A 14,453-nucleotide genomic window follows, 5' to 3' on the forward strand; every position below is an offset into this window, starting at 1 on the left:
AATGGAATTAAAATCGCTAAATGTCAACTACTTTTCCAAAAGAGGTAGTTGAAATCTTACCATTTCTAATAATTCATTTCCTAGTTATCATAGGTGGGAAAAAATGATGACATAATTCCTAATAATCAGAGGTGAATGTGTATCTCATTAGTAAGGTGGTACAAAAAGAAATTTGAAATACAGGTTTTTCCTGAGTTAAATACAAAAATATTCATTTTCTATTTTGAAAAACAGTTACCGAGTACTTACACATACCAGGTACCACTCTAAGATCTGGCATATATGACCACGGGTACATCTTTGTTGGAAGAGACGGACAAAAAGCAGATAAATGGAAAGTACATTTCAGAATGTCAGGTAGTGATAAGTACTGCAGAGAAACATGAAGCAGAGGAAAAGAGAATGAAGAGTGGGTGAAGATGTGGGATTTGGGCAGAGAATGAATGAAATAAGGGGACAGTCAGTCCTACACATACAAGAGGTATGTTTTAGATAGCTAAGATCAGGTCCTGGGGCAGGCTGGCAAGCCTTGAGGGAGGGGAGTGCCCAGCAATATAGTAAGTGAGATAGCCAGGATTCAGAGCTCTAGAGCGACAGCCATGTGTGGAATACAATGCACATGTATACACAAATTAGAGACAAAATTAGAGTAGAATATTTGGTGAGAAACTTCCAGTGATAATATTAATCCAAGATGGTGAACAGAATAATTGTTGCACAAATGCCATCATTTCTGCTGAGCTTTCCAAATAAATGGCTTTAGGACTTGTGGTAGGTAGCTTTTGAATATGGCTCCCAAAGGCCCTGTGCTTACTGGTATTCACACAACTGTGTAATCTTCTCCCCTTGAGTGTGACTGAAGCCAGTGACATGATTCTAACAGGAGAATATGGCAAAAGGCATGGAATGGTATTTTGGCCACTTGGTTCTAAGATGGACTTGTGTCTTGCAAGCACGCCTTCTCTTGTTGGCACTCTCTCTTGCCCTTTCACTCGCGTGCTCTGATGAAACCAGCTGCCATATTGTGAAATGCCCTTACATAGAGGCCCATGTGGCAAGGAACCAAGGGGGACCTCTAGCCAACAGCTCATGAGAAACCAAGACCTAGGTTCAAGAGTCCATCAGGAACTGAATCCCGCTACCAACCTCGTGAGTAAATCAGGAAGACACTCCTTTGCAATCAGCGCCTTGAGGTGACTTTAACTTTCAGAGAAACCCAGAGCCAGAGGACCCAGCTAAAACATGCCTGGATTCCTGCCCCATAAAAGCTATGATATGATAAATGTTGTGTAAGCCACCAATTTTTTACATACTTTATTATGCAGTAATATATAATATAGGGCTGCAATTTTGTTTCTATATTGAGCACTCAGGGGTAAGTTTTCCCTGCAAGTTTAGCATTTGTGTGCATGTTACAGAGACAGAAGAGGGTATTAAAGATCCTTTGGGATTTCTCTGGTGGTCCAGTGGTTAACACTCCACACTGCCAATGCAGCGGGTGCAAGTTCGATACCTGGTCGGGGAGCTAAGATCCAACAGGTCACATGGTGTGGCCAAAAGATAAAAAGAAAAAGACCCTTTGGTGAGGACATTATTTGTTACTTAAGAGTATAAGCTATTTAGTTTTCCCGATAGGGAGATATTTGAAAATAATGATAGTTAATTTGTCCTCTGTCCCCACCTGCTTACACATGTTTACACATGTTAAATCTTGTCATGCCCAATGCCCTGGGACTTACAAATAAGAGAGGGCTTAAGAAAACCCTTCTAAATATATGTACATTTATTATAAATTACATATAGAGTTGTGCTAATATGTAATAAATAATATAATGCAGTCACAAATTCAGATGTTACAAGAGGATGAGGTGAAAATAAATACTACCTTGAAGAACACTGGCTTAGCTGACACCTACTAGATCCTTCAGTTCTCAGCTCAACAGTTACCCCTCTAGAAGTCCTCCGTCTCCCAACCAGGTTGGGTGATCCCTTTTTCCCCTGAGAACTTACTGCAACTTGTAAACTACCAGAGTTATTATCTCTGTCTTCCCCCCAAAATTAAAAGCGCCATGGTTGCAGGGAGCACCTGCACTATTTCTCTCAAGTATAATTCCTAGAAAGGGACATAGTGCCTGGCACAGAACTAGAACTCAGTTTGTGGAATGAATGGACAAAAAAGTCTCATGACTTTCTCTTTTTGCTTTCCAGATCTGAGTCCCAGGCAGTCAAACTGGTAGACCAGACCTTCCCATGAGTATTCTGCTGAGCCATTCAGCACATTTGGGCTCTTCTCTGATCTCTTCTATCATTTCAGTTGACAGTTCAGACTAGGAGCTTAATCAGGTTACCTCCACTGGAATCCTGGGTGTTGATACTCTGTCTGAACTGGACTGTGAACCCCAATGTAAATGGGTTAGAGTGGAGGTCATTCCCACATCCTAAGCCAACCGCTCTTAGCTCCAGTCTTGTGTGCACCTTTTCACCCATTCCTGACTCTACTTAGAAGTTTTCAGCATGCTATGGAGAAAGTCACAGTGTTAAACTACTTCCCAGGGATCCCAGGAGAATTAAATGATAAAACACACATGAAAACACCTTAGAAACCATAAAACATTATTCAAATATTTGTTCTTTTGTTTGTAACACAAAGAGATTTTCTTCCTTGAGAAGAAAATACAATGAAATGATTAGGAAATGCACTGTTGGAAGTTTTGCAATTCACAGCCATTAAAAACTGATAAAGAAATATGGCCAATAGGCAAGCTTACTTATACAAGCCCTCCAGTGTGTGTGAGTTGCTCAGTCGTGTCAGACTCTTTGCGAAGCCATGCACTGTAGCTCGCCAGGCTCCTCTGTCCATGCAATTCTCCAGGCAAGAGTACTTCAGTGGGTTGCCACTCCGTTCTCCAGGGGATCTTCCCCACCCAGGGATCGAACTTGGATCTCCCGCATTGCACCCAGATTCTTACCAGGGAGTGGTTTTTTTTTTCTTCTGAGCCAGATTAAAGTAAACCAAGCTTTACTGATTCAGCTGTTGCTACTAGACATCATCTGTCTGACATGGATTGTCAGCTGTTAAACCAAGCACATTTAGCTCCAACATTTTTTTTTCTTAATATTATGTATGTATTTTGCACGTCCCAGGTGGCTCAGCGGTAAAGAACCTGCCCGCAATGCAAGAGATGCAGGTTTGATCCCTGGGTCAGGAAGATCGCCTAGAGAAGGAAATGGCAACCCACTCCAGGGTTCTTGCCTAGGAAATCTCCTGGACAGAGGAGCCTGGTGGGCAACAGTCCGTGGGGTTGCAAAGAATTGGACACAACTTAGGGACTAAACAGCGGCAGCAGCATTTCTTTGTTTATGGTTGCCCTGGGTCCTTGTTGCTGCACGTGGGCTTTCTCTAGTTGCAGTGGGAGCTACTATCTAGTTGCAGTGCCTGGGCTCCTCATTGTGGTTGCTTTTCTTGCTATGGCGCACGACCTTAGTTGCCCCTCGGCATGTGGGATCTTCCTGGACCAGGGATCGAACCCCTGTCCCCTGCATTGGCAGGTGAATTCCTAACCACCAGACCACCAGGGAAGTCTTCAGCTCCAAATTCTTCATGAAAGACAATAAGGTGAAGCCTCCTAGATCTTCTGTTTCAAAACTGATGAGAAATTAAATCTAGAAACAAGTTCTGTACACCATGATCTAGGATGGAAGATTGCAATGCATAGTCTGAAGAAGATTTTAAGAGTTTAGTGTGAATAGGTTTCACTCAGAGATCTTGTTACAACTCAGATTGCTGGGCTCCACCTCCAGAGATTCTGACTCACGGGGCCTGTGAATTCTCATTTATAACATGCTATCTTGTGATGTCAATGCTGGTCATCTGTGACCCACCCCAGTGAGTAGGAGGGAGCTACTAAATAACTGCTTTCCTGCTGAGTGTGACATATTCAAAATAGGCATCTTTATAACCCAATTTGAAGATATTCTTTCAAAAGGTATATGTCCAAAAAGATATGTGAAATGTTTCTCAGTTCAGTTCAGTTCAGTCACTCAGTCGTGTCCGACTCTTTGCGACCCCATGAATCGCAGCATGCCAGGGCTCCATGTCCATCACCAACTCCTGGAGTTTACTCAAACTCATGTCCATCAAGTCAGTGATACCATCCAGCCATCTCATCCTCTGTCGTCCACTTCTCCTCCTGCCCCCAATCCCTCCCAGTATCAGGGTCTTTTCCAGTGAGTCAACTCTTCGCATGAGGTGGCCAAAGTACTGGAGTTTCAGCTTCAGCATCAGTCCTTCCAATGAACACCCAGGATTGATCTCCTTTAGGATAGACTGCTTGGATCTCCTTGCAGTCCAAGGGACTCTCAAGAGTCTTCTCCAACACCACAGTTCAAAAGCATCAAATTTTCGGTGCTCAGCTTTCTTCACAGTCCAACTGGAAATGCTTCTAGTTTACGGTAATTTTCTATGTTGAAGTAGCAGCACATGGTCTACGTAAGGGGAAGATGAAATAAGCAACAAGAGGTAATCTTTGGCTTTCTATAGCAATTAGATATAATCTGGAGATTAAAATTATATCCTGCTTCTTAGCCAGTCAAAATCTTGAATGTGAATGAAACAGTTTGTAGGATTAAACGAAGAATGTTACACCACTTTCAATTCTCTGGGTTGGAGTTGAGAGTTAGGTAACAGGTAATTCAATTCCCTTAGTTTCTAGACAGTGACAGGGGAACTGTACCCACTGAAGATGAATGACACAAAGTCACACAGATAATGAAAGGCAGGGCCAAGACGTAACCCAAGTCTTCTGGCTGTGAGCACAGTAAACTTTTCCATCCAATAATTTCCTTTCCTGGTAGAAAAGGGGCTTCTCAGGGTGCTCTAGTGGTAAAGAATCCACTTGCCAATGCAGCAGCTACAGGAGACACAGGTTCAATCCCTGAGTCAGGAAGATACCGTGGAAAATGAAATGACCACCCACTCCAGTATTCTTGTCTGGAGAATCCCCATGGACAGAGGAGCCTGGCAAGCTACAGCCCATGGGGTCGCAAAGTCAGACACGACTGAGCACACACACATTGCTAAAAAAGAGCAGGTTATGCAGCTGGTTGGAACTTTTTCTTGGCTTCATCAGTGGCAAAGAAGACAGTGATTTGTGTAAAGCTTCTCTGCCACTTTAGAAAACATTCTGGCAGTTCATCAAATGATCAAACACAGAGTTACCACGTGACCTAGTAATTCAACTTTTACATTTATATACCCAATGGAAATGAAAACACATGTCCTCCACACAAAACTTGTACATAAATGAACACAGCAACATTATTCATTAAGGCCAAAAGTGGAAACCCAAATGTCTATCAGTAACAATGAAATATTGTTCATAATATTGTTTATATAAAAGGGAATGAAATATTGATACATGCTACAACATGGATGAGCTTTGAAAATATTATGCTCAATGAAAGAAGTAAAGTTACAAAGTTACCACATCCTATATGATTTCATTCACATGAAAGACCAGCAATAGGGAAAGCTAGAGAGACAGAAAGTAGATTAGTGGTTTCTCAGGGCTAGGTTGGTGAGGGACAAGGGAATAGGGGAATGACAGCTAAACAATATGGGGTTTTTGGAGAAGTTTCAAGATGGTGGCATAGGAAGATCCAAAATTCATCTCCTCCCATTGACACAACAAATCTACAACTACATATACAATAGCTCCCTTAGAAAAAATACCTGAAATTTGGAGAACAAATTCTCCACAACAAAGGGTAAAAGGACAACACTGAGATGCATAGGAGAGGGAGAAATATGGGCTCCCAGGGAATAACCCACATCCCAGCTGCAATGATCCACCTTCAAAAGGGATGACAAGGAATGGATCTTTTTCCTGAGGAACAAGGGATTCCAACTCCATGTCAATCACTCCAACCCCCAGATCCTGCACAGAGAGACAAGCTCCCTAAACACCAGGCTTTAAAAACCAACAGGCAATCTGGGGGAGAATGGATACATGTATATATACGGTTGAGTCCCTTCACTGTTTACTTAAAACTATCACAATATTGTTAATTGGCTATACCCCAATACAAAATAAAAAGTTTGGAAAAAACCAACAGGCAAAATGCTCAGGAAAACTACAGAATGGCATGAAATAGAAGACCAATGCTTAAAAGGCCTGCATGCACACTTGGCCTGAACACCAGTGCAAAAACACCAGATTGAAAAGCTCATGGACCACAGGTAAGCGGGACCCACTTACTAATATTGAATCATTTGCTGAAAAGGTGAAACCAGTTGAGATGATCACTGGGGACTGAGTCATTGGTGGAAGCCATTTATTCAAGCTCAGCATACCTTGCTACTACTGGGACTGGTGGGTACTATTTCGGAATTCTCTATCTAACATGTTCATGATAGTAAGTGCATTCTTCTGAAAGCCCTGCCCATTCCTGCACCCTAGTTGGGTTTCAGGGCTGGTCAAGCTATAACCCTGCTCACCAGTGACCCATGGCAGTCACCACCAGGCCCTGCAGCCAGTCCAGTGACAGCCCTGCCCCTTAACATCCTGCAGCTGCAGCCCCGCCACAACAGGTCAATGCAGCCTACATAGGGGACACTGCTTGAATACCTGCTCTGGTGCCCATGTAGGGCTGTATTCTGAGCCACACAGGACCTCTCCTAAAGTCAGCCCTTCAAGACTGGGAGACATAGCTGATATAACTAATATACAGAAACGAACACAGAGAATTAGACAAAATGAGAAGACAGTGGTATATAAGTTCCAATCGAAAGAACACGACAAAACCCGAGAAAAGAATTAATCAAAGCAGAGATAAACAATATAGCTGATAAAGAGTTCAAAGTAATGGTCATAAATAAAGATGCTCACCAAACTTGGGAGGAGAATGGATGAACAGTGAGAATTTGAATCAAGAGACAGAAAATATAAGAAAGTACTAAACAGAAAGAAAAAGAAAGAAAGTGAAGTCGCTCAGTCATGTCCGACTCTTTGCAACCCCATGGGTTACAACTAAACTGAATAAGACACTGGAGGGATTCAACAGCAGACTGGATGAGGTAGGAGAATACATCAGCCAGCTGGAAGACCAAACAATGAATCTCATTCAGCCAGGGCAGTCAAAAACACAAACAAAAGAGAATTTTAAAAAGTAAGGATATCTTAAGGAGCCTTTGGGACAACATCAAGCAGAGTAACATTCACATTTATAGGGGTCCCAGAAGGAGAAGAGAGAGAGAAACAAAAGGTCAAAAAATATTTGAAGACAGTGATTGAAAACTGGGAAAGGAAACAGAAATTCAGGTCAAGGAAGTCCAGGGAGTTCCAGATAATATGAACACAAAGTGACATACATTTAATTAAAATGGTAAATGTTAAGAGAAAATCCTAAAAGCAGCAATAGAAAAACAACTTGTAATGTACCAGAGAAACTCTGGAAGGCCATCAGCAGATTTTCAAGCATAAACTTTATAGGCCAGAAGGGAAAGGCATGACATTTAATTAAAAGTGCTAAACAAACAAAATCTGTATGCAGGTCAAGAAGCAACAGTTAGAACTAGACATGGAACAACAGACTGGTTCCAAATTGGGAAAGGAGTACGTCAAGGCTATATGCTGTCACCCTGCTTATTTAACTTTTATGCAGAGTATGTCATGTGAAATGCTGTGCTGGATGAAGCACAAGCTGGAATCAAGATTGCCAGGAGAAATATCAATAAACTGATATGCAGATAACACCACCCTTATGGCAGAAAGCAAAGAAGAACTAAAGAGCCTCTTGATTAAAGTGAAAGAGGAGAGTGAAAAAGTTGGCTTAAAACTCAACATTCAGAAAACTAAGATCATGGAATCTGGTCCCATCACTTCATGGCAAATAGATGGGGAAACAATGGAAACAGTGAGAAACTTTATTTTTGGGGGCTCCAAAATCACTGCAGATGGTGATTGCAGTCATGAAATTAAAAGACACTTGCTCCTTGGAAGAAAAGCTATGACCAACCTACACAGCATATTGAAAAGCAGAGACATTACTTTGCCAACAAAGGTCTGTCTAGTCAAAGCTATGGTTTTTCTAGTAGTCATGTATGGATGTGAGAGTTGGACTATAAAGAAAGCTGAGTGCCAAAGAATTGATGCTTTTGAACTGTGGTGTTGGAGAAGACTCTTGAGAGTCCCTTGGACTGCAAGGAGATCCAACCAGTCCATCCTAAAGGAAATCAATCCTGAATATTCATTCGAAGGACTGATGTTGAAGCTGAAACTCCAATACTTTGGCCACCTGATGCAAAGAACCGACTCATTGGAAAAGACCCTGATGCTGGGAAAGATTGAAGGCAGGAGGAGAAGGGGACGACAGAGGATGAGATGGTTGGATGGCATCACCAATGCGATGGACATGAGTTTGAATAAACTCCAGGAGTTGGTGATGGACAGGGAAGCCTGGCGTGCTGCAGTCTATGGGGTTGCAAAGAGTCTCAGACATGACTGAGTGACTGAACTGAACTGAAACAAACAAAAAACAAATACCTTCTAACCTAGAATTCTTTACCAAGCAAGGTTATCACTCAGAATTGAAGGAGATATAAAACGTTTCCCAGAAAAGTAAAAGCTAAAGGAGTTCATCATCACTAAACCAGACCTACAATATCAAATGAAATTCTATAAACTGAAAATAAATGGTGCAATGGTGCCAATTAATAAGAAAACATATGAAATCAAAAAACTCTCACTGGAAAAGGTAAATAGATAATAAAGGTAGTGGACAAATCACTTTGTCCACTAAAGCAAGCATGAAGGTTAAAAGAGAAAGTAGTAAAAATAACTAAAACTACAGTAATTAGTTAAGGGATACATAAAATAGATGCAAAATTTGTCATCAAAGTATAAAACATGGAGGAGGGTGTAAAAAGACAAAGATTTGGAATGTGTTCAAATTTAAGTTGCTACCAACCTAAATAGGATGTTCTATGTTAATCTCACAGTAATCACAAGGAGAAAATGTAAATATACAAACAAAAGTGACAAAGGAATTTAAATATAACAGTGAAGAAAACCACCAAAACGTAAGTGAAAAGGGAAAGAGAAATGAACAGAGAGAGAAACAACAACACCCAGAAAACAATGAAAAAAATGGCAATAAGTTTATACTTATCAATAATTACTTTAAATGTAAATAAAACTAAATATTCCAATCAAAAAACACAGAGTGGCATAATGGAGTAAATAAAAGACCCTTTGAATCCTACTGCACCGTTGGTGGGAATGTAAATTGGTATAGCCACTATGGAGAACAGTATGCAGGTTCTTTAAAAAATTAAAAATAGAGCTACCATATGATTCTGCAATCCCACTCCTGGGCATATATCCAGAGGAAAAACTAGGCCCCGAAAGATACATGCACCTCAATGTTCATTGCAGCACTGTTTACAACAGTCAAGACGTGGAAGCAACATAAATGTCCATCAACAGAGGAATGGATAAGATGTGGTACATACATACAATGGAATATTACCCAGCCATTAAAAAGAATGAAATCACGCCATTTGCAGCAACACAGATGGACCTAGAGAGTGTCACACTGAGTGAAGTAACCCAGACAGAGAAGAAGTATCATATAACATCCTTTATATGTGGAATCTAAAAAGAAGTGATACAGATAAGCTTACAAAACAAAAACAGACTCACAGAAAATGAACTATAATAGAAAAATACTATTGCTACTTTTATTCAACATAGTACTGACAGTCCTAGCTATGGCAATAAGGTAAGGGAAAAAAAGTATTCAAATTACCAAAGAACAAGTAAAACTGTCACTATTTGTAGATGACATGATACGATATACAGAAAACCCTTAAAATGGATGAAAGACTTCAATGTAAGACCTAAAACCATATAAAACTCCAATGAGAAAACAGGGGGAAATTTTTTTATATTAGTCCTGGAAATGATTTCTTGGATTTAACACCAAAAGCACAGGCAATAAAAGAAAAAATGGACAAACAGCCTCCACACAGCCATGGTAACAATCATCAAAATGCAAAGGCAACATGGAAAATGGGAGAAAATATTTGCAAACCATATATCTGAAAAACGATATGTTTTTCAGTTTATGTCATATGTTTCAGTTTATGTCCAAAATATGTAAGAAAGGCCTACAATCCAACAGTAAATAACCAAATAACCTAGCAAATAATGTGCAAAAATTAACTACTGTTTTTCATCTACATTCAATTCCCAGTCACACTGATGAACTCCATGATGGTTTCAATGTTACTTGAAGATAGTAGTATACAACTGGGAATAGAGTGCACAGATAAGCAATTTAATGGGTTTTTTGTCACACTCTCAGTTCTTTCTTTAATCTGGCTTCTTTCTATTCACCTTCCTTAGCCCTCCCAATTCACATGAATTCTCCATTGCCTGCTCACTTTCTAAATCTTTGCTTTTATTGGATTATACTGTCATCCCACCTGAGCAATATGCAGTATGTATGTTTGGAAATAACTGATGACTTCATTGGGTATCTCCTCTAATAATCAAAAAAATTGATTCACATCAAACGGAAACATCAAAATTTGATGGCTTCAAGTTGATAAAAATGAATAAATTATATACTGTGATAATCTCAAAATTCTGTTTTGAAAAAGCTCCTGTATATACATGGCATATTATTTTTTGTATCTTTTCTAAGAGATATTTATACCACATTCTGTTGGCAATATACTTTAGGAATATTTCATAGCTTCTTACTATCTAAAATAAAATATTTGAAAGAAATCTTCTGTCTTAAGAACCCAACACAATAAGCCACACAAATGATTCTAACATTTTATAATTCTTACCTATAGGAAAACTCTTACGCCATGGTAGCCAGAAAGTTATGGGCTCTACATTATATCTGGTTTGGCATAATAAAGAACAAACATTAGGTAGAGAGTGGGGGCAATAAGCCTGTTTTTATTTTTAGCAGCTTTAAATACTTTGCTAGAAATGTCAGAAGCTTGGTGACAGACACTAGGAAAAACTAGCCCAGTCTGGTATTTACATCACATAAACATTAACAGGTCAAGTAAACAGGGATCAGTAACATATATATATAGATAGATATCTTATTACACATATAACATATTATGTACGTATAATATGTTGTTGTTGTTCAGTTGCTAAGTCATGTCCGACTCTTTGTGACCCCATGGACGGTAGCCTGCCAGGCTTCTCTGTCCATTGGGATTCTCCAGGCAGGAATACTGGAGTGGGTTGCCATTTCCTTCTCCAGGGGATCTTCCCAAACCAGGGATCAAACCCAGGTCTCCCACATTACAGCTGGATTCTTCATCATCTAAGCCTTCACTATCTCCCAGAGTTTGCTCAGATTCATGTCCATGTGTGTATAACAAGTTATATATGTATAATTATTCATGGTATTACACTTAACATTTTTCATAGAAGTAAAGCTATTGTGTTCATTTTTGCTTTGATATGATTGATGAAACAAAAGTCTTTATATACTAAAAGTCAACTGTCAAGTAAGATTTTACTTTTCCATCATCTTTATTATCCTTAGCAGTATGGATAGCATTAAAGATAGTGATTTAACAAATATCTTAACTTAAAGTTAATGAACATGGTGACAGACACTAGGAAATGGTATAGTAATGTGAATAAAAAATATGCCTTTCAGTGCAATTTGTTTACTTAAATATTTTGTCATTTCCTTTTTCCAGGTAAGTGTATGAGTGCTGTTTTCTAGCTAGTGTTATAGATTTTATTAATGCACTACTGTCACCAAGTAATTTTTGAAATGGTTCTTGTGATTAGCTAAAATGATCAGCTAAAACTACACAAGGCAATGGGCACTTTTTTAGCCCTCAAATCTTATCATTAATCATCAGATTCTTTACACATAACATTAAATAAAAGAGAATAATACAGCCACACTCATTCTGAATTATATGTTAATGTATAATCATGCACAGTTGTATATGACATGACATTTTAAGTGTCTGACTATATGTAATTATCTGAAAACAGAGGGCAAAATCAACAGAAATTATCAGATGTCAATCAATTAATTATCTTTAAAATTGAAGAGAACCAAAGATACGCTATTTTGAAACATCTTTAATTTTCATTTTCCAGATGTAGACTAAATAGCTATGTTTCCCCAAATCTGATGTTCATTAAAACCACTTGGGACATTTTATAGATGGGGATGTCCAAGTTGCCTGTCTTAATAATTAAATCAGAATGTCTGAAGGTAGGTGCATTTTTTTTTCCTCAAAGGCTTCCTGGTGATTCCAATGTACAGCAAAGTTTGAAAAAAGCTGATAAAAATATACAACATTTTAGCACATGAATTTTATTAGTGTCAGTTTTCTTAGATGATAATAAAGGCTACTGATTTTTTTTTCCTTTCAAATATACTTTGTAAAGGTGATAGTTTGGGGGACGTTCCACATGGAAATCCTTCAAGTGCCCCCAAGAAATCTTTGTACTGTGAGCCAGTAAAGAGGACTTGACATATAAATCCATGTTTGAAAATTTATATCAGCTGCTGCTTTTCAGATTATTTAGGTAAACTGTCAGACTTCCACTTTTGACAGAAGACTTCAAATCAGAGAAAAGACTATTATGCAATAGTCAACATTTAGAGGAGGGGTGAGGACCATAAGCCTTGAGAAACATCCTCATGTGAGAGGGAAGATGGTATAGAGGAGTAAAAATTTATTCTGAGTCCAAATTATTGGAGTAGGGCTCTTCCCTCCCCCCGCCCCACTTGCTAGATATGTTGCTGGGCAACTTATAATCTTGAACCTCAGTTTTTTTCCCATCTATAAAATGAGAGACTAATATCACTTTTGCTCTCTGGGATCAGCACTGGGAGGATCATATAAGATTATAAGTGGGCTGGAACTATAAAACAAAACACACAGACTAGTTATTTTCATCACTGAACTAGTCTGATGATTCATGCAGCTAACAGATTTAGGGTACACATTACCTGGTTAATACTATTATTCTACTCCTCATCTTAGTTTTAAAAACACCCTTCTCTTGATTATGAGTCTCAGCTGGGTAAGGATACAGTATTAAACATCAATACTCTGGCCTAAGAGATGAAAAATGACAGAAAATAAAGGGAAAGTTAATTACATTATTGTCTGCTGCTAAGCAATATTTAAATTGTAAACTAATTTCTGAGGTGAAATGCAGGCCTGAGAAATATCTCTTAGAGGAAAATACGTGACTGTAAAATCCAAGCTTCAATCATGGAGAGCTATAAATATTAATTATATCAAACACTCCTTGAACACTCCACATCTCTGCAAATGGCACTATTTCGTTCCTTTTTATGACTGAGTAATATTAATATATATACTACTACATATAAAATAGGCTTCCCTGGTAGCTCAGACCGTAAAGAATCTGCCTGCAATGCAGGAGACCCAGGTTTGATCCCTGGATTGGGAAGATCCTCTGGGGTAGGAAATGGCAACCCACTCCAGTATTCTTTTTTGTTTTGTTTTAGTGTGAGTTAGCGTTACTGTATTTGTTTATTGTAAAGGTGGACATTTAGCGTTCAGTGCAGTTTTCAATAAAAAGTAATAAAAATTTCTGTTAAGCTTTGAAATTCAAGTACATCTCACTAATGTAAAAGTTCTCTCGAGATGTTAACTGCATTTTCAATTAGCCCCTTCCCAACTTGTTATTCCCAGGTTCAAAGATTAACAATACTTTCCTATCTATTTCATAACCAGACTCAAGAATGCTGGTAATTACTTCATGTGATAAACCAAAACTTCACACATGTCCATCCTTAGGAAGAAATGGGTGGGTTAGAACTAAGTCAATTCAAGAAACAAAATTGGTCAAGTTTTAGTTTTGATTTTAATTTACCCAAAAGTAAAATTACCTGACCCAAGCATTAATGCAGGAAGGGAGGTGAATCTCAAAAAATTGTTTGTAAATGATATTTACAAAGAAATGTTGCAAAATAATTAACATCAGTCATTTTCATGTGTTAAGAACTTTCAGTTGATTTAATGAGTCTTCCTTTCTTAAATAGCATTAAATCCCTTTTGTAAATGCTGGTTAAGTCCAACAAGTCCAGATATCAAACACCTTTACAACTGCCCCGCCTCTTTCCATTAAAAAAAAGTCATGGCAACTGAAATCATCAACCTCCTCACTCATTTTAAGGTGGTGGTCCCATCCCAACTCTCCCATGAAAAATTACATTAAAACCACCTGACTGACATGGATCAAGGTGGAGCGCATAGTTACTGACCTATATCATCACTCCAGGGAGCGGAGCGGCGGTTCACTGTCATCTTCATAACCACTTGTCAAATGGTCTCCTTGGTGTGCAAATGTCATCCCCACTCCAGTATTCTTGCCTGGAAAATTCCATGGACAGAGGAGCCTGGCAGGCTACAG

Source organism: Cervus elaphus, chromosome X, assembly GCF_910594005.1.
Source record: "Cervus elaphus chromosome X, mCerEla1.1, whole genome shotgun sequence".
Lineage (NCBI taxonomy): Eukaryota > Metazoa > Chordata > Mammalia > Artiodactyla > Cervidae > Cervus > Cervus elaphus.